This window comes from Nelumbo nucifera, chromosome 6 (genome assembly GCF_055504915.1).
Source record: "Nelumbo nucifera cultivar China Antique chromosome 6, China Antique-T2T, whole genome shotgun sequence".
In the NCBI taxonomy this organism is placed as follows: Eukaryota; Viridiplantae; Streptophyta; class Magnoliopsida; order Proteales; family Nelumbonaceae; genus Nelumbo; species Nelumbo nucifera.
In genome coordinates this window covers 40,186,333-40,205,652 of record NC_142654.1, presented here as the reverse complement: position 1 = coordinate 40,205,652, position 19,320 = coordinate 40,186,333, and the positions used below count along the sequence as shown (strand labels likewise).

Here is a 19,320-nt window from a genome sequence, read left to right as displayed (position 1 = left end):
TTCACACACCAACTAGTCTGTCACTTGATTTGCTTCCATAAATGCATGCTTGTACACCATGCCATACTCGATAGCTTCAACAAGTCCGGAACACTCCTCCATGATGGTTTTTAATCTCCATGGGTTCTGACGTTGATTTTTTAGAAAATTTTGAGAAATCGGCTTTGAGTCTGTTTGGTACTAATTTTCAAATGCCGATTGTTTTTGTATTAGAGTTATTATTTAATGTCATGTTGGGTGCTATGTCATCCTCAAAAAATAGGAATTAGTTAAAAATCAGGAAATCACCAAAAAAAAGGTGATCCTTGAAAATGGCTGATTTCAATAATTGATTTTTGGTTGATTTCTTAGAAATCGGCATAATCGACCAACTAAACAAAAAAAAAACATTGATTCTTCAAATCCTGATGTGGACCCTACATGGCATCGATTTATGGGAAATCATCATCGGTGCCAAACATCACCTAAATTCATTCAATTCCCTTTCATTAAGTTCCACATTTAGGCTGTATTTGGTTTGGAGGAAAAAGTATGGAAAGGTAGGGAAACCTATATAAGGTTTGTAAAGGTTTCCCTACATTTCCCTTACTTTCCCTACTTTTTCCTTCAAATTAAACATATTATTAAGGTATTACCTTTTACTTTCCCTCTTTGAATTATAAATCCAAGGCATTTTTGTTTTTCATCACCAAATTCCGCTAATTAAATCAACACAATAATTTTAGTAATATAAAAAACTTATATTTTTAAAATCAACCCAAAAACAAAACCGTATTTTCATCTAGGTGACGGTAAGAAGTTCAATCATTTTGGGTCAAATGAGCCAATCCATGATGTCATAATTAAACAATAAAAATTTAAAAAGTAAATAAGATACAAAAATATAAAAAACAAAGAAAATTTGTAAAAAATTTTGGGCACATCTATGATCAATAAAAAATATTTTTATTAATGATGAAAATGGAACATAAAATTTAAAGTCAATTAGAAATGAATCATTTTGTAATTCGCTCTGATTAAGTCACATATATAAAAGGTATATTTGTTTCTCATCATTAAATTCTATTAATTAAATTTACAACATTAATTTTAATAGTATAAAAATCAATATTTTAAAAAGTAACCTAAAAAAAATTTTCTTCCTTTCTAGTGGTGGGTAAGCAACTCAATCATTTGGGTCAAATGGGTTAACCAATAGTACCATAATTATATAATAAAAAATTAAAAATACATATAAATAAAATATAAAAATATAGAAAATAAAAAAAATCGAGCATATCTCTAATATTATATATTCATCATATTAAACAAAAATGAGCATGATGTGTATAAAGTATTTTTATTAATGATATTCAAATTTGAATTCAACCTAAAAATGAAATGATATCATAGTCAAATAATAAAATTTAAAAAATGAAAATACAAACAATCAAATAAAAATTTGGGCACATTTTGATGTTATATATTTATAAAAAGTAAAAAAAAATGGTTATGTCTCTAATGTTATATATTGATAATGTTAAACAAAAATAATTATTACACATAAAAAGTAATTTTATTAACGATGGAAATAGAATGCAAAATTGAGAATATATTTAATATTGTAAATTCATTATATTAAACAAAAAATATGTGTGAAAAATGAGTTCTATTATTATTAAAGATGAAATTAAAGGGCTAAAAGTACAAAAAAAAACATCATATTTTGCTTTGAAATTAGATTTTTTTAAAAGCGTATATGGCTGAGTGGAATGATCTTTCTTGATGCAGGTGCTTTCTTCTCCTGGGTTCTCCTCTTAACTTTACCATCTAATTATCTAGGGGTAAAGATGATGACCACCAAATTCAGAAAAGAATTTAAGAGGACTATTATTTTTTCAGAGATCAAAAATTAAAAGTTGAAAATCACCGGTGGAGAAAGTTTAATTGAAACTTTCTGGATGGAAAGTCAAACCCCTTTCTCAAGTAGGAAGGATTGTCCTCCTAAAATCAAAATTAGAGAGCATTCCTAGATCTTTATCACATGCATTCCCTTTGAAAAAAAATGGTGGGTTGATTGTGATAATGCAAAAAGAAATATCATCTCATTTCATGGTCCTCTCTTCTTCAACCCAAAGAAAAAGATGGTTTAATTGGGGTTTTGTAATGCTCAGAGAAGAAATGTTGTCTCATTTTGAAGCTAGATTGGAAATTTCTTATTGAACCTATGCATGTATCTATTCATTCAGGTGCTCGTGCTACATGCCAAGCATGGCTGTTCCTTATGGACTGTTAAACAAACTGGAAGCATCTCTTAACATGGTAAAGTATGTTGAAATGTCAAGATTCTATGAAGAAAAGGTTGTGAATGGTTTATAAGGGATATGATCATGGTTAGAATGTTGATGTCTATACAAACCCTTGGCTGCGCTTGGTGGCTATCAATTGGAGAACAATAATCTTGATATGAATACTTACAAAGTGGTTGCATTAATTGACTATGCTGAGATGTGTTGGAATCCACAAGCTCTATCTTGCCACCACTATAAGAAAAATGGTGGGCTAAAGGCCGGTAGAAATAATATTTTATAGCGGCAGTCGTTTAACTAGAGAGTATAACGACTGCCGCTAATAACTTTCCCTCCTCTTTCATTTTCCCACTCTCTTCCCGCCTTCTCTCTCTCTCTCTCACTTTTCTACTATCCATACCGGTGGAGTTTGTCTTAGATTTCCACCGAGTAGAACCAATCGGTGACTTCAATGTTAGTGGTTGATTCAGTCTTTCACCACAGCATTGAACCAATGCCTCGAAGGACAAATTAGAGGTAGGTTCCTTCTTGACTCTCCTTTTGTTGTTAACCATTTAGTTTGGCAGAAATTTTCAATTAGGTCATATGAAATAGGTGCTGATCCAACTGTGTCTTTAGAGACGGTGATGAACCATTTACAGGTTAAACCGAATATCCATTTTCCTTTTATTTGATTCTAGAAAAATCATTCTTCATGGTGTGGGCAATAAAAATTAAAATTATGTGTCATTGCATACACCATGTGTATATTTCTTTCTTCCTTTCTTGTTTTGCAAGTGAATACATATTTGACTTCTCATGTCTGTGGGACTCCTAGGTGGTGGTTTTGGTTCAATTCCGGAAATGAGTAGAAGGAACCTTATATGGGTGGTTACTAAAATGCAGGTTGTTGTGGAACGTTATCCTACTTGGTAAGATATATGCCTGGATAATTCCTAGTTCACATGTTTGTTGTCTTCTTTCTCCCTGTGTTTTTCTTTTCTTGGTATTTGAATCATCGTCCCTCTGTTTAATTAGAAAAAAAAAATGCAAGGGATTCAATATGAGGAATCACTTTAGGATGGATTCTATGTTCTGTCCATACAGAGGGATAAGTTTTGCTTGTTTTCCTCCATGGTTTGTCGTGTCCCATATCTTTGTATTGTTTGGTGGAAGGTACAAAGTGCAAGCTGCAAACTAGGGTTATTCTGATGCTATTTTAACTGTAAATTGGAGTTTGACCTAACATCTTGACTTTGCTCAGTTATATGTGCTTGTGATTTTGGTAATTGGTACCCAAGTCCTGGCTTCAAACCTCAACTTTAAGTACTGGATTAGCTTTTTAGCTAACTGTTCAAGTAAACTCAAGCCAGTTGCATCTCTCTTCCCCTGTTCTCTCCTAGGTAAGTTCCACCCATGACAATCTGGATGTAGGGAGTTAATTGGATCTCTATTGTTTTGATCAGTAACAAGTTGATTATTTATTTATTTATTTATTTTTGAAGTCCGGCTGTGTAGATCATGTAGTCAATAGATGCTAGGAGTTCCTATACTGGATAAAATTTCTATTGGTGTTAAAACAGATTATTTGAGTTCCAACTCTCAATATTTCAACCTAATAAGTCTTTTGTTGGATTGATTACTATTTCTCACTAATGATATGTTGGTGCTATCCAAGATTTTAGTTTTAAATGGGGTTGTTGTGGCTGACTTGATATTTGGTGGTTGGTACTCTTTCTTTGGCTTTATACAGTGTGTGGGTGATGATGAATAAGCAAACAAGAAAGTTATCTAAAATTCCAGAGGAGGTCAGAGGGGAGATAGAACCTTATTATATTGACTCTGCTCCACTGAGTGAAAGACAATGGTATGCTTTGCAGAGTGCTTCTTCCATGGATTGAAAACTGGATTTCTTCTTCCATTGTTGCTTTCCCTTTTTCTGTCTGCACCAGTAGGCTACTACTCTATATCTGATGAGATCTAGAATCATACTCATACTAATTCTAACAACTCCTTCAGTTAATGCCATGAGTCCTATGACCAATAAAGGGGAGCTAGCATGTTAGATAAGAATCAAGAGTGGTATGCCATTGCTAGAAAGGAGAAAATACAGGTTTGTTTATATTTTTATTTGGTTATCATGCTATATGGCAACAGTTCTGACATCTAGATTTTCTTATCTTTTATTGATTTATAGGCTATATTAGTTTCTTATGACATAGATCATGTCTTAGTCTTTAAGTTGAACATTAAGGGAGAGTCATTAAAAAAAATTTGTGAAATTCCTTGAGAACTTTCCCCCAACTTTTTGAATTTTTCTATCTTGTGAAGATCTGCCCTTATTATGATAATGTGTCCTCTACCCCCACCCAAAACATCTCTCATTATGATAATGTGGTCTAGGAGTTCCCATTGACCACCCTCTTGTACTAAGGCAAGCATCAATCTAAGCCCTTGATGATTTTCCAATAAACACTTCATTCCCATAATTCAAAGTTGAGGGCCCACCATTAAATGTGTAGGCAACAAGGAGAGCAGGTAGATCCACTTAAAAGCCTTCAATGCCATGAATTATATGGTTGGAGTTCATTCTGTGTTTTGCTACAGAGTTCAGAAACTCCTTTGGACAAGACCCATACAGTAATCGGTCCCTTTTTTGTGTTGTTTAGGCAACCTAGAGGAAGAAGATACTCTTGAGGAAGCCTTAATCTTCCAAATCCATACACAGAGGTGGGGAAGGGAGGGGGGGGGGGCAGATTGCTCCCAAGTCAAGACCAAACGACAGCTGCTATGAAAATTGGGGTTCTGATCAAGGTGGTCCTACTGAATTGAAGAATAAGGGCAACTTGAACATTACACCTTGCTGTTGAACCATGCAACTATATATAAATATTATTCCAAGCTATGCAGACCAACTGACCATGTCATAGAGCTGTTATTAATTTAATCAGATTTTTTTAGGAAAGTTAGTTAAATGGTTAAGATCACTTAAGAGTTTTCAATCAAGTTGGCCATAAAGGTTTTATGTTCTCATTAATAATTTCATTTTGAATGTAATTACAATTGTTCATAACTAATCTTCTATTGCTAAAATTCTAGAAAAAAAGGAGAAAATAAATTTTGCCTTCTATCTCAGTTGCTCTTTGCTAGTTTAGCCGTAAAAACTAAGCAAAGACCAAACACACTTTGCATTTTTTACTAGGTTGTTTGGGTTTAGCTCTATTGGTTTATTCTTACTCTTAGGCTTAGGGGGATTTTTGTCTTTATACTTAGCATTACCAAGATACTATTCTTTGAGGGTGACTTGCATGACTAAGGTGGTGTAAAATTGTGTTGCTCCCAAAGAGAAAGGAAACAGAAAGACTAACATTGCTTGTATGAAAAACCATCACCAGGGAAGCCAACTGATTAGAAATTGGCTACATCCCAATAGAAAACTCCTCATCAAGATGAGACATCCATACAAAAACATCAGCTATATAATACTTTGTATCAATAGTCCACCTGGTCAATGAAAACCATGTATTAGTACGCCCGATGCAAAGTTTACTCATTTCAAAGAAATAAAATATTTAAGTCTCCCCCCACCTTTTGGTACAAAATGTAAGAAAAAATGAGTATAAAAGGCAGGGAGTAGCCCTTCTCCTACTTTCATCTAAGTGGGGGATCACCCTCAAACATTTAAAGTACTGCCTTAAGTGGAGTGTTTCCTTTTTGTTCTTTCTCTTCTACCTTTTTAGCAAGCAAAAAATATAGTTTGTCTTGGTCATTCTGATTTTCACTTGTAAGTACTGTCTTAAGTGGTTTGTATGTATTATAAAAGGCTATGATTCACCAGTAGCATTTGTATCTCCTTTTACTCATGTATTATTGGTTGTTTCCATAATTTAGTTCTTTTTATCTTTTTTAGATCCATAACCATGATTTTTTGTTCTTCTCCCTTCTTCTTGCCATTATTTAAATGTCTTAAGAGAAAAACTAAATTAGCTTTGAATTTTTAAACTCCACATTTCAGTTTTTCAGAAGTATGTATTTGCTCATCATCATCATTTAAACCTTTTCCCAAATTTATTGGGTTGGCTGGAAAATTTCTACCAACATGGATAAATGAATAAATATTCTTTTGATCGGTAAATAAATAAATATATTTTTTCTTGGCAAGTATATAAATATACTTTACTATCTGTAAAGACAACCTTCTACCAGCCAATGCAAGAAAGACAAACTTGAAACTGTTGGAAACAGTAACACATGAAAAGAAAAACATCTTGTGACAAAAAAAAAAAAAACAAAATGAAAGTCAATCATCTTACTGGATGGAAGTTTAAAGAGTTGACTGAGTAGATCTCACTTCCCTCTCTGTGGCATTTGAAAGTAAAGTTTTTACTTTGTTGAGCATCATCCAAGTGATGAACACCAATTCTTCCCTCTATCGAGCCAACCTAAGATAAGCCAAAGCACCATGTTTAGAAATCTCAAGACTAGCTTCAGAGTAAAATCTGTCAAAGTTCGTAACAAATTTGAAATACAAAGTGGGAAGGGAAAAAAACAAGACTGAATAATGAACAACAGACAAAATATAAACACGGCTAACAAGCATTAGAAAGAGTTGTGTGTGTATAAGATATAAATGCTGAAAAGCTAAAAGGTACAAATTAATTAGAGAAAGAAGTATTTATTTATAAATACTTCTCAGGAAAGGGAGCCTGCCATACTTTGGAAAGGCATCAGAAGCAATGGTTTATTTATAAACACGGCTAACAAGCATTAGAAAGAGTTGTGTGTGTATAAGATATAAATGCTGAAAAGCTAAAAGGTACAAATTAATTAGAGAAAGAAGTATTTATTTATAAATACTTCTCAGGAAAGGGAGCCTGCCATACTTTGGAAAGGCATCTGAAGCAATGGTTTATGTCTCGTCCATGGGATGCTCCGCACTTATAGCCATGAACCCGGCAGAATTTTTGCTAGATCTTGCCAATGGAAACATAAATGATGTTTCTGTACCATCAGAACTAGAGGATAAAGTGCAATTGGGAAATTTGGAAACTGAAACAAGGAATGGGAAGCCATCTCCAGTAGTTGTGCATGAGGTAAAAAGTTGTCTTTGAATCTCCAAAGGACATGATCTCTCTAAAAATAACAGAATTTAATTCACTTGGAATATTAGAAGCTGAAATCTTACTTTAATTCTATACCAACATTTAGAAAATCAAGTTCTCATCAATTTTTATGCTAAATTGTCATAAAGTCGGACATAATAAGTCATTCTTGCTGTAACTAGAAAATAGTAGGTTCTGACTGTCGCTTATGCTGGATGAAAACAGTACCATGTGGAAGCCTATGAGACACGAGTTGCAGAGGATAAATAGAAGCTTATGGTGTCAATCTCCATTGATGAAGAACTTAAATCAAAGGTATCTTCTCCAAGACGAGAATGGGGGTCAAGCTGGTGGCAACAGTACTCCATCCTATTCTAGAGAGGCCTGAAAGAAAGGCGCCATGATTATTTGAGTTGGTTGAGAATTACTCAAGTTCTTGCTACTGCAACTATCTTGGGTTTGCTGTGGTGGCGATCAGATTCTAACACCATGAAAGGGATGCAAGATTCTAACACCATTTATTTTTTGTTTAACATGATGAATATATAATATTAGGCATATGCCCAGTTTTTTCTATGAGTTTTCTCCATATTTATAGTGAGAGACTGTTGATAATGACTGAAGTGGTTGACCTGAATTACTTATTGCATTATCTTATAGTGGGTAAAATAATTAAGGAGCTCACAATCTCCTTAATCACTTATTCACCAAAAAAAAAAAAAAAAACAATTAGTGATTCACCTCAGCCACTTCAGATGCTATCAAATAGCCCCTAAGTCTGAAGTTTGATGGATTTCAAACTCTGGATTTTTTTTTTTTCTTTTTTATTAAATTTTGATGTTGGATCCCTCTGTCTTTAGTTAACTGATCTTTCTGGAGTTGAAGGCATTCACTTTCTGGAGTTGAAGGCATTCACTTTCTGGAGTTGAAGGCATTCAAACTTTCTGTTTGAATAAGGAAAGTAGCTAGTAAGTAGATGTAAAAATTCGATATTCTCATTGAATTCATTATGTATGGTGTTACACATTTTCTATTACTAGTGCTTTGTTGCCAGTTCTGCTTTCACCTAGGATTTTGCCTGTAAGTTTTGTTGCATGACTTTGGTCCTTAGCAGTAAATGGTAAACAGGTTGCCAGTGCCAGTAGTGTTTGAATTGACTTGAGATTGTTCTGTCAATTTTCTTATGGAACTGAAGCTGTACATCTCAGGATAATTTTTCCCTCTATGTTCACTCTCTCTATAAGAAATGTGCATTTCTGTGACTTTTATTTCTCTGCTATCTTTATGATCAGTTTCCGATTTTGGGGTGCAACTTGGCTGGGCCTGGATTGAGCATTTGTTAAATTTTGAAAGGGCCCAGGCCCAATGCTGCCTGATGCTGTAGAAAATTTCCAAACAGGGTACCCAATTTGCACCCCTCTGGTTTGTGGCATTTGTCAATGCTAACTTCTTTATTTTAATTGAACTTAACTAAAGTGGAGGTTTTTCCCGTTCTCATATATTTTATGCCATGTTAGATGATGATATGTTTGGAGGAAATGACGAAGACAAGGTGCTAATGGGGTTTCTTGATGAATCCAAAGGTTGTATCTTTTTTCTCACATCTTAAACAGTTTCTCCCTTTTTAAATGAAACATGACCATCTTCCATCAGCATACTTATTCCTGTTCTGGCATGTCCTACCTAACTTATTCTCTTTGTGGGTTTTGTTCTTATGGAAATGTTTAATGCTTACATTGGTTGTTTATTTGGTAAATATTGCAGATCAGGTAATGTCAGAGAGCAGCATACTTTTGTCTCCACAATGGCTTTATGTCAAAACAAGTGAGACTAAGACAGGACCTTCCAGCCCATCGGGGGTACAAATTTCTTTACTTGTATTCATGTACAAAAATATATAATTTTGTATTTGCTTGGGAAGATAAAGTGAGAAAGCTGCTCACAGTTTTTGTTTGGATCAACCTATATCTCACTATTTTATAAAAAATCTTTGCTTTGTTGCTGGGCTTTTATAATGTTTTATTTCTTCTGAAATTTTTCTTGTCACGATGCCATGGGTTGACCTGTTGACCCAGATGGTTGAACTGGTGATCTGTCCAGCCAAAGGACAAAGCAGTCCAGCCTCTGGCTTGGGTTTTAAAATGTTGCTTTATAGTTTATAACGTGTTTATATTCCACCTTGGAGATGGTTCTTAATGATGGGGTGCATTTTGTTTAATTAAAGGAATTATAGTCTGTATGTTGATATAATTATTTCTTTTTTCTTTTATTTTTGCTTGCCTGTTCTTTGTCATGCCTTTCCACTCAATTTGGTTTTCTTTTTTTGAGATCCATAAAGAATATGGTTAGTTTTATTCTCCTTCCCCCATTTGTGTTACCTTGCCTCCAAAATAAAGATCCATGACTGAGCTTCACATCTCAAAAGTCAGCCAAAGTTGCTAAATGTCAAATGATTAATATGTTATTTTGGATTTGTCATTCTATAGGAGTCTGAGAATTGGCAGTTGGAAGAAGCCAACTGCACTCCTCTATTCTTTTCATTTTTCTGGGGGCATGTGATCATGAGAGGAGAGGAGAGGAATGCAGGAGCCTCAAATCAATTGAAGATCTGCAGCTTGCAATGAAGATCAATTTCTCGACCTTACTTCTCGTTTGAGTGGCTAGTGATCATGAGAGGAGAGGAATGCAGGAGCCTCAAATCAATTGAAGAGGTCGAATTAACAGATCTGCAGCTTGGTTGACATTCTCTGCTGCAACATCACCAGATCCCAAGTCTAAATTAAATCACACTGCTGGTTAGTGGTTACAAAGAAGTGGGAAGGCAAAATATATTTCAAAGCCGTTGAATTGAGAAAGGACTAGTATTCAAGCTTAAAATCTCTGGTTTTCAAAGCAACCTGCAGGGAAAGCACATTGACATTGAATCAATCTCTTCAACTCGATCAATTTGCAAATTAAGCATCTACTTTGCCACTCCAATGCATATATAAATTTACTTTTGTACATGACCAAGGAGAAAATATCCCCAATGCAAACATTAATCAATAAATTCTTTTTCATATTTATTAATGAAAAATTTTTGAGGTGAATTCTGATCTTGATCAAACTATCTTGTAATTGATGTTTTTTTTTTGTATTTTATTTCCGTATAAATGAATATAGAGAAAACAGGTAGTTTGAAAAAATTAGAAAAAAATTGGTTATTTGAAAAAATATATATATACTTTTAGCGGCAGTTGAGCATTTATATCAGCAGCCGTTACAACTGCAGCCAGAACATTTTAGGGACAGTTCTTTTAACGGCAGTTTGCTGACTGCCGGTAAAAACTCTAGCGGCAGTTTTAGGGTACCAGAATATTAAGGTGGCGGTTTCAAAGAGACCGCCGCCTAGAAAAACAAAACATTTATGAACACGCATTGGACAGCGGTCTTTCCATTGTTTGTAATTTTGAACCGGATTTGAACAGATCCATCCCTATTTTATTCGAGGGAGTCCCGCAATGTTCTGCTCCTTCGTGCATTGTGTTCAAGTCCAAAGAGAGGGAGTCTAACTTCTATTCCGAAAATCTTTCTTCTCGGTTGTTCTTCGCAGAGGAAGCCATAGATTCCAAACAATCTTTCTTCTTCGTTGCTCTTTGAGTCATTGGTGGAGAAATGTTTCATCGGTGTTGGGCTTGCACAAGGGAAGATAGTTGTCCCTTTCAAAACCCATTTTGAGTTTCTTCAAGAATAGCCCATTTCATCAGTCATTTCCTTCCAAATGATTAAAATCCCACTTGCTCAAGACCTTGTAACCATGCCTTACTGGGAGATTTTGAAAAGGGTTAAGCGACTGAAACCGCATAAGCCATCTTTGGGGACTCCTGGGTTTTTCTTTGTTATAGCCTTGTTCTTTATGTATTGTTTCTTTTACTTGGACTACATACATGGTTGTCACTAGAGGGCTTCGCATTCGTGGACAGTCAAAGTTTAGGTGATTAGGTTTTACTATTACTGCTCGGGATGAAAGGGCAGGGTTCTTAAGAGAGGATGGTGAAGGGCATGATTTGTTTAAAGGAGAGTGGGTCTAGGATGAACAATACCCCTTGTACCAGTAAGATTTCAGATTTTTGGATGAAGGGTTCCGGTTTCTTAGAATGGAAGGCCTGATAATATCTACACCAAGTGGCGGTGGCAACCTAAAGATTGCAATTTACCCAGGTTTTTACTCTTCTTTTTCTTTCTCGTTTATCCTTTTTCTTTTACTTGATCTGTGAACTCTTAATGGGTAAATTCATTCTAATTTCCCTCGTCATTTTTTTTATAATTTCCTACAAAATCATAAGGGATTTGGGGTCAGACGTTGTTGTTTTGCTTTGAACATTTTGCCTCATTGGAGTGATTGGTTGGTGTATGACCATTTGACTCAACGTATTTCAAAGGTACCTGTAAGTTTTTATATGAAATCCAAAAGTAGCCCATGCTATTGGATGTTTGCTATTTAATTGGCTACAATATTTTGGTGTGTATTTAGAATATATCATATATATGAGTTTCTAATATCAACTACAGATTCTTTCCTAAAAGTAATCAGTAAAAATTGCTTAATTAAATCTTCTACCTTGCTAATTTGCAAACCCAGGGACAACAGATAGTTTAACCTCATGCAGGAAATTCAACTTTAAAGTTCAAGGGGTTACGGTTTTGGAGTTTGGAGTTCATTGAATCTTGTTGTGATTTCCTTTCTTGATTTCTAAATTTTGGTCATTGAGGGATTACTCTAACAGTAGATTAATTTTTGTTGGTTATCCTAATTAATTTGCATGTTATTAATGAGGAATGTAGTCAATGCAAATGGTTGCAGGACTGCTCAAGTGGCTACAAGAACATTCACTTTAAAGGTTCATGCTTTCATACTTTCTATTTTTTTTTTCAAATTTTCAATACATAGATGATTATTTGACTCCATTTAATTTTCATTTGATTTCAAATACCTTGGTTAAAAGAAAGAAGGGATTTTGATAATTGGTTTTCTTGTTTTGTTCATCATCTAAATTATATTATCAAACATTGTGATTAGGGAAAAAAAGGTTCTTATCTATCATTTTGGATAGAGGAAGATACAGTATGCTGTAGTTCTTTGTACCATGAATGGACCCTCTCCTCATTTATTCATAGTTCTTTGAACTAGGAACCACTTGTGCAGAGGTTATTCATCCAAGAAGTCATGCCTTTTATTTTCAAGGGGTTTTCTTTCTTCCTTTCAAATCACAAAATTGACATTGATGACAAAAGCTTTAACCAAACTTGTTTGTATGTATAACCCTACATAGAAACTATTCTTACACACACATGTTATAGAAAGGCTATGAAGAAAATTGAATTAGGGTTGAAGGGAGTGAAGCTTGGGTTGACTACTTTTGGTATCGCTCCTACTAGAAAATTTGTTTTTTTTTTTTTTCTCACCAGATGAATATTCTACATGTTGGAGAGCAATCCAAATAGCTCATACATACTTAGCACACCACAATAACAACCAACAGCCCCTCAAGATCTTAAAATTTTCTGTGTAGGAATGCTTATTATTGGACAAATGCCATTAGCTCTACAGGCACACATGGGATTAACAACTAATTTTGATATTGTAGGCCATATTAGTTGAATAATGGCCCAAATTAAAATCTAGAAGTCAAAATATATCTTAGAGTCCTTACTCTAGTCCAATGCATTACCATTATGGGTTTGGTTTAGGTTAGTGTTGGGTCTGGTTCAAAACAGGGTGGGCCATTTTATTCATTTTATTCTTTTGTTCTTCTATAGCTTTGCTTAGCATTAGCAATTTAACATAGATCATCTTGTTAGTTAGTTAATGACATCAACTTTTTACATATTACAACCATTGTCAATCAGTATTGAAGGGGGAACCAAATGGATGGCTAAATTTACATCTCTGGAAACCTTCACCTTGTGAACATAGAACAAGGGAATTTCACTGGAGAATTTTCAATTTGCATAGAAGTAAACAAGGCCAACAAGGAAATTTCACTAAAGAATTTTCAATGTGATCTTTGTTGACTGGATGGTTATAGTCCTACTCATTATCCTCTTCATATTCATAGGTAATGGTTGTTCCAGTGGCATTTCTCCAATTCTACATATTTGAGTTCGAATGAATTCTTGATTGATTATGGTGTTGTGATTCTTGATTTGTCATTGTGGGCTACAGGCACTTCTACTAAGACATTTTTTAGGGGTGTTGAAACATGGAAAAAGGAAACCATAATAAAAAAGGTAATCCATAAATCACTAATTTTCTATGGTAGTATTTTTATACCATCTAATTGAATTTGATCTTAATCATCTGTTCTTCCCTCCTCATAAATAAAAGATTCTAGACAAGAATGTTGGGTTTCTCACATGAAGCAGACATTCTTGAATGGCTCATGTATGGTTTTTACTTTTTCTTATATGGTAAGACTTTGAGCTATTTATGTTTGATGTGTATGTTCTGTTTATACTAGAACCATCCTGTTGAGCATGCTATAAACTCATCTTTTGATTTCATTAGGGTTTGATTGATTTGTTACTTCGTTGATGGTTATACACGGGAACTAAGCAAAGTTGGGGACTCCTTTACACCATTTGATGATGTTGAAAGAGCTCTATGGAGCTCCTCTGTAAGTGCTAAATTGCTTATTTATACCATATGAATAAGGTTAATATTTTTACCTTTCTTGTTCAGCTATAGCCTTTCTGCTACTAACATTGATGATCGATATATGCAAACTGACATTTTCCAAGAAAAATAATATAATTAATAGAACTATAAGTTGTGATTCTGAGCTTTACAAGGTTAGTGAAAGGATATATATGGCACAACTTTTAAATGGGTAGATTGGATTCATTATTTGGAATATTTTACATTTTTTATCTATTAAATCCAAACCAGTCATCCAAATGTGCTTTTATGTGCTCCAATCTGATTACATTAACTCTGCCATGACATAGAGGTTACAATTTGGTTTGGTTGATTTACTAGTTGCATAATTCATTTATTGATATATGAATGCTAAATTGTGATGCCTCCTTGAATGTCTTGTTTTTATACATTTTTTATGGTTATCTCATTTACTTTACATTCTCTAACAATTTATATGTTTTTGATTTACTGGTTTAACAATTATGCTAAGTGGATTTTCATTGGAAGTTGTGCTACCTTATTCGATAAATTGAATTTTTTTAAAGTCCTTGTATTTTTATATGTCAATTGGATATTGTATTTGAACAATTTGATTTGGATATTAATTAATCTCTAATTTAATATATTTTGTTTTAAATTGCATTTTATATTTAAGTTGCTTAACTTTTCATGTATCAATTATCATGAATTATTTATTAAGTAGGTATTAAAGTAATGAATCAATAAATTAAAAAAGTGGAGGTGCCAACAAATATCAGATTTTAACCTGGCTTAAAAATTAAAAAATGTATATATATCTAAGTGGGCAGTCATGTAACTGTTGGATTAGCCATAAACAAGACCTAAGGCAGCGGTCATTTGGATCTAAGCCGACAGTTCAGACCAGCACCTAAGAGTTGGACTAAACCTAAGGCGGCAGTCAACTGGGAACAAAGTCGGCGGTTCGAACCACCACCTAAAGAACCAAACATTTTTTGACAAAACCTAAGCCGATGGTAAAAAATGCCGCCTTTAATAACAATTAAGCCAGCGGTTTTGACAGACCGCCACGTTAAAGAAGTTTGGACCGCCTCGGACCAACCACTAAAGGTGGCGGTCTCTTTTATCTAAGGCAGTGGTCTTGATCTAGCCCGACAGCTACTTATATGCAGACCAATGATCACCGCCTTAGATCTAATCCGGTGGTTATATGACCGCCACCTTAAATCGTTTTTCTTGTAGTGCATAGCTAGGTACTACATATGTTGGTTGCCTAATATGGTCTCCTATTCCTCATGGAAGATACACCACATCATCCAGTGTGAATTTTAAGTCGCATGGATGCTTCATCATCATTAACAGACCTTACATTCTCTATTGGTCATTAAGCTCTTCCTATTGAAGTGTATTCGGTAGTTGCTGCCTACAAGGGATATTCTCAACTCTAGAAACAATCATACTGATTCCATTTGTGGCATTTGTCATTCATTTGTTAAATCCTCCCACTATATAGTGTTATATTGTATAGCCTCACAAGCAGTTTGGTTTGGCTCTTATCTACATGTTCATTCCGAATTGTTTGAAACCACACTTGGTTGAGTGATTGTACCATTGATGGAAGGAAGAAGAAAAGATGTCATCACAAGGCTCCCATCCATTCATGTATGCAGCCCTGATTTTGTGGATAATTTGGAAACACCAAAATTCTCTCCACTTTCAACATAAACCTTTTCATCCAAATCAAATCTTAAGTGATGTGAATGCTTCTTTTGATTTCGTTTAGTCATAATTTTTTACATTCTTATATGTTGTTCTTAATGCTACCACACACATCTCTTCAGCTAGGTGGATGCCTCCCCTACCCAATTAGATGAAATTAAATGTTGATGGTGAAATTAGTGTTAAACAATGTGTATAACCTTAACTTCAACTGATGTATTGTATATGTTTTTCTTATGAATAAAAAAACATTTATTTCACATGTCATTGGGTTGTTTTGCTAAATCTCCTTAGTTCATATTAGTATTATGTATGACACCACATAGTTGTCATAATATGGACTCAAATATTCACAACTAGTAGACAAACTTGGTGAAGTCTATCTCGACAAGGTTATCATTCTCACGCTACCCAGGTAGTGGAGCAGTGGGTCTCAATTGCTCGGGTTGTGACCTAAGGTGTGAGGATGAGTGTTTACAAGAAACATTGAATTGAACCAAATCCAAAATGTTCTTGGAATAACTGAGTGTTGCCTTTAATCCCTAGACTTGATATTGATATCAAATTAAGTATGAAACTTGTTTATCTTTGATATGCTAATTAGTGAGATCTTTTTGGGGTCAACTACCTAGGTATGTTGGGATATTCAATAATGGTATGTCAACCGATAATCATTGTGATGGGATTTTGATGTGGACGCGTATTGGGAGCAGCAACAGTAATGATCCGGTGTTCTCGTCCAATCCAATTCGGCAACAATAGTCTTATCCATTCGGCATATTAGATTAGACTATTTTGTTATTCTTATCTTATCTTATTAAGTTAGTAGATTAGATTATCTTATCTTATAGATTAGGATTAAGAGAGACTTATCTTATCTTATCAGTCTTATCTTATCAAGATAGAGTTAGAGGTCTCCCTATTCAGCAAGGAGTCTCCCTAAGAGCAGGACTCTTGTAATCTCCTATTTAAGGAGCCACTATTATTGAATAAAGATATTGAATATTCAGTCAAGAAGAGAGTAAGGAGAGTTGGTGATCTCTTGGACAAATCACCATTAGGGTGCCAAGATAGGTACCTCAAGAAAAGGAAGGGACAAGAGAAAACAAGAGGGTTTTCCATAGGCTAACCCGTGACGAGATCCTATTCTTGGGCCCATAACATTTTTGTATCAAAGCAAGGTGTCATGGGTGATCTGGAGCAGCTACCGTCTAGGTTCCACGAACTCGAGCACCAGCTCATGGAGACCAGCTCAGAAGTACGTGAGATCAAGGACGAAGTCAGGGAGCTGCGTCGTCTGATGGAGTTATTCCTTTCTAGCAAAGAGAGGAACACAGAAGGGGTGACAGCCACTAGCGGCCGCCGACCAGATCTGCCGGAGTCTTCCGGCGAACAGCAGTTCGTCAACTAGGGGGCCGCAATCATCCCCAAGTACAGCAGGTTGGAATTCCTGTTGTACAACGACAACGGAGATCCCTTGGGCTGGCTATACCGGTGTGAGCAATTTTTTTGAAATCAACGGACAAACGACTGGGATAAGTTAAGCCTAGCCGCCTTTCACCTAATAGAGGAAGCGCAACTTTGGTTCTATCGATTAGATCAAGAAGAATCTGGGCTCAGTTGGACCCAGTTCAAGTCCTACTGCCTTTTTAGATTTGGGCCCCCACTGACAAGCAACCCCTTAGGCGAGCTGATTAACCTTAAACAAACCGGCACGGTGGCAGAATACCAGCGCCAGTTCCAGACCCTCATCGCAAGGGCATCTTCAGTGCGACCGGACCAGCAGGTAGACATGTTCATCGCTGGGTTAGCAGAACCCTTGCGGGTGGACGTGGAGATGTAGAATCCCCCCAACCTGGTCACAACCATGAATATAGCTCGCGCCTTCGAACGCAAGCTACAACTCAGCCGCGGAACCTTCAGTATGGGGCAACCTCTATCAACATGGGCATCCCTGGAACCACTCGGAATGGCTCCATATTCAGCAGCTAGCCAAGAACGGAAGCCACAGACGAGCAACAATTCCAGATCAGCATCCAGTGTGGGGAGCAACGTCATTGCACCCCCTATTAAGCACTTGTCCAGGGCTGAGATGGCGGAACGTAGGGCGAGGGGACAATGTTTTAATTGCGATGAACTCTACTCAGTGGGGCACAAGTGCAAGGGACTTTTCTGCCTCCTGGTGAAACAAGAGGAAGATGAAGATGAACCCTCTTCATTGGAACCTGATCCGGGAGGGCAAAGTCATTCCACCTATCCGGGATTCCTTTGACTGTGTTTTAAGACACCCATCCTGAATTCGAGATTGAGGACAAGCTCGTAGTCCAACAGGGGAGTAATGATGTGGACGCGTATTGGGAGCAGCAGCAGTAATGATCCGGTGTTCTCGTCCAATCCAATTCGACAGTAATAGTCTTATCCATTTGGTAGATTAGATTAGACTATCTTGTTATTCTTATCTTATCTTATTAAGTTAGTAGATTGGATTATCTTATCTTATTAGATTAGGACTAAAAGATATTTATCTTATTAGATTAGGATTAAGAGAGACTTATCTTATCTTATCAGTCTTATCTTATCAAGATAGAGTTGGAGGTCTCCCTATTCAGCAAGGAGTCTCCCTAAGAACAGGACTCTTGTAATCTCCTATTTAAGGAGCCACTATTATTGAATAAAGATATTGAATATTCAATCAAGAAGAGAGTAAGGAGAGTTGGTGATCTCTTGGACAAATCACCATTAAGGCGCCAAGATAGGTACCTCAAGAAAAGGAAGGGACAAGGGAAAACAAGAGGGTTTTCCCGTGGACCGACCCGTGACGAGATCCTATTCCCGGGCCAATAACAAATTTATTGTTATGTTAAGGCATAGAAAATACTTTGTACAACTTCCTCTTTGGAGTCTTGAATATGCTAGAAGTAGGATTATCTGAATCCTCAATAAAGGATCCAATGGTATTGGAAGTTGCACACCATGCCATAAAGACAAATAGGGAAAAAGTTCTTCCTTTAATGTGGTGTCAAGTATTTTTGTCAAGCTCGAATCCATTCCTAGCTCGATTTGAGCTTGAATTTGGCTTAACTCAAAAACTCATATGTTTGACCTCGGCTCAGCTTAAGCTTGAATGTGAGCCAAGCTTCCTATAAAAAATATACATGTAAAAAAATATTTTTTATTTTACATACAAATATTTAAGAATTATTAAAATTATTTATTATCATATATATAAAAATAAAAATATTATATATAATATTTATTATTATACATATAAAAACATAAAAATATTATTATACATATAATAAAAGTTATTTATTAATATATATATATATATAGATATATATATTATATGTGTGTGTGTGTATACAACCTTGATTAGGCTTGCGAGCCTCATGAGCCAAGTTTCATTAGGCTTGATCTCAGCTCGATTAGCAAACAAGCCTATTTATTGGGCTCAAGCTTGGTTTAGATTGTGGCAAATTAAGCTTTTCACAAGCTAATATTGAATAGCTTGTAAAAAGCTCGATTCGTTTCCACCCCTATTTATAACATTTATAAAAAAAGAAAAAAGAACTAT

General features: G+C 35.3%; 1 long non-coding RNA gene across 17 annotated transcripts; it reads left to right on the top strand.

The window, feature by feature from the left end:
- Nucleotides 1-1,864: 1,864 nt before the first annotated feature.
- Nucleotides 1,865-18,994, top strand: LOC104610628 (uncharacterized). Of its 17 annotated transcripts, none has more exons than XR_016077948.1 (11): nucleotides 2,312-2,804; nucleotides 2,883-2,929; nucleotides 3,106-3,199; nucleotides 4,021-4,134; nucleotides 4,287-4,380; nucleotides 7,595-8,769; nucleotides 8,887-8,952; nucleotides 9,134-9,228; nucleotides 9,856-13,467; nucleotides 13,575-13,639; nucleotides 13,917-18,994. It is a non-coding gene; the product is annotated as an uncharacterized LOC104610628 (long non-coding RNA). The 17 variants fall into 17 exon arrangements; XR_016077956.1 differs by having other exon boundaries at nucleotides 9,856-11,569; nucleotides 13,917-18,990; XR_016077944.1 differs by having other exon boundaries at nucleotides 13,575-18,994.
- Nucleotides 18,995-19,320: the final 326 nt, after the last annotated feature.